Here is a 2,500-nt window from a genome sequence, read left to right as displayed (position 1 = left end):
ATCACAGGTACAAACTGGGAGATGTAACCATTTTTTCACCCTATTTCGAATTGTTAAATCCATTTCTTCCAGATAGGTGGCTTTTACATTTGCCTGGTCTGCTAAGTAGATCAATCTAGGCACTGTGTACACTTTTAACATGTCCAATTTTTGAAATGGTTTTAAAGGGGCTCTCTCGATGCGATTGAGCCAAACTTCTAATTTATTTTGTAATTCGGGCTTAACTATCCCCACCCAAGGGTCGATTTGCAAGCCAAGATATTTCTCTGACTGACCCGGGTGGATCATGTTTAAAGGGGTACCGCTGATAAGCCATGGAGGACAGTCATTGATGGTGTAAGAGTCCTTAGTTGGTTGAATAAAGAAACCATGGCACTTTTCCCCCTGCGTTTTTAATCCAGTTAAGTCACAAAATGCTTCTAGAATTTCAATATTTTTCTCCATTCCTGATTGGGACTTACTCAGCAGGACCAGGTCGTCTGCAAAAGCCAGAGCTGTTAATTTGCCATTCTCGTGTTGGAACCCCTCCCCACACTCTTCTAATTTACATAACAGAGGGTCAATGCACAGGTTAAAGAGGAGTGGTGACATGGGATCGCCCTGTTTCACACCAGTTTTGATTCCTATTGACTCAGACTCTCCTTCTTTAGTTTTGATTCTGGTGTGGATGTTTTGATAGAAGTCCTTAATTAATGCTATTATGTGGTCATCCAGGCCCTTTTGCTTTAGCACCGCCAGGATGTGGGTGTGGCTCACTGAATCAAAGGCTTTGGCCAAATCGACAAAGACAACCCCCAGGGGTTTCTTTTGTTTCTTTGCATTCCTAATTAATAGCTGTAATAGTTTTAAGTTCTCAGCACAGCCAGAAGATTGAATGAAGCCTCTCTGCCTGGGGTTAATGGGACACGCCTTTGCCAACCTTGCAGTTAAGATTCTTGAATAGAGTCTCAGGATGATGGAACCAATAGTAATTGGCCGCCAGTTGTTAATATCATTTTGGCGTTCGGGCGCTGATGATTTAGGTATTAGGATTGTTCGGCATCCCCTTATTACATCTGGAATTTTGCCACTGAACAGCCAGAGATTAAATAGTTCTTTGATCTCCTCACAATTTGGATCCATTTTAAGCAGGGCCTTCAGGGTGATCCCATCAGGGCCTGGTGCCGATTTTTTATTCATGTCTTTGATATTCTTAAGGATCTCTTTCTCTGTAATCAATTCCTTAAAAGCCGAATTATCCGCCCGCCCCACAGACTGGAAAGCTCCAAGTCCTTGAAATAAGTTCTGAGACTCCCACCTAGATCTGAAGGTGTTACTGACCTCTTCCAGGGGGATGGCACATTGCGCAGAGTCTTTTTCATCCAGAATCATATTCGCTAACTTCCCTCGATCTAAGCGGAAGAGGCGTTGGAATCGGAGAAATTCTCCACGCTTTCTGGCTCTTTTTCTCATCCACTCCTTTTGAGGTTTCTTCTGCTGAGGTTTACGTTGGCTCTTTTTTGGCACTTTCTGTTCAATTGATTTCTCAAACAAATACAAATATTGGTCCTGAGCTACCTCATTGAGTAATTTTAATGAGTCTGTATTGCCTTCAATTATTTGTTTATATGTATTTTTAAGGATGGGCAGCTTCCCTGATGTCAGCTTTTCATTAATAGTCTTTTTATAGTGGGCTAGCAGCTCCCTTTCACCAGAAGATGGAATCACAGTCCTCTCCTCTTTTAACCTGTTCTTGCTCTCTTGTGTTTTCTCTCTTTCTGGCACCACAGTTTCTCTTAATAGTCTTCTCTTTTCACTGATCTGTTTTGCTGTTTTAGTTGTTAATTTTTCAGCAATCAATTTGTTAATATTTTTCCTCCCTTCAAACTCTTGATTTAGTTTCTGTAATAATTCTGTTTCCTCTTGGGACCATATTTTCTTGTGAGCACCTCTTTTAGAGGTCTCTTTGGGGTGAGATGCTTCAATTCTTTCTGCGTTTCTCAGGGCTGGGTGAGCTAATCTCTTATGTTGTCCCAAGCCAATTTTAGTTTTAAAACATTTTTTGCATTCTTCACACATAAACCCTTCTACCTGGGTAGGCTCTTGGACCCCTTTGCATTTTGGGAGATGGCATGAGATACTATGATGCTTTTCATTTGTCTTCCCACAGCGGGAACATTGGAAATTGATCTTTCTTTTCCCATGGGCTCTCTTTAGATGGTCAATCAATCTCGTCATATTGCCTGCCCGAGTGGTACAGCATGGACATGTCGGGTTGTCCTCTGGCATCTTCACCAGGGGGGTCCCAGGACAGATGTCAGCTGTATTATACAACTCGGACGATGCGGTTACTATTGAGAGCTGACTCATAGAGCTCGGGGTTTCAGGACACTCCACCTCCTCGTTCCTGCTCCTCTCTGTGCTTTCATCTCGGATATCTTTCCCATGAGCTGGAGAAGTGGGTCCTACATACACCTCCGGCAATACTATCAGTTTCTCATTCCAGATAGGATCGTAGGCA

At 42.6% G+C, this 2,500-nt stretch overlaps 1 pseudogene; it reads right to left on the bottom strand.

Annotated features, from left to right (window-relative positions):
- LOC137458925 (28S ribosomal RNA) overlaps nucleotides 1-2,500 on the bottom strand; it is an 8,486-nt pseudogene that overhangs the window by 2,548 nt on the left and 3,438 nt on the right.

The sequence above is a fragment of the Melanerpes formicivorus genome, unplaced genomic scaffold, assembly GCF_026170545.1.
Source record: "Melanerpes formicivorus ecotype bairdi unplaced genomic scaffold, bMelFor1.0.p_v2 SCAF_294, whole genome shotgun sequence".
NCBI lineage: Eukaryota > Metazoa > Chordata > Aves > Piciformes > Picidae > Melanerpes > Melanerpes formicivorus.
This window is presented reverse-complemented; position numbering and strand designations above follow the sequence as displayed.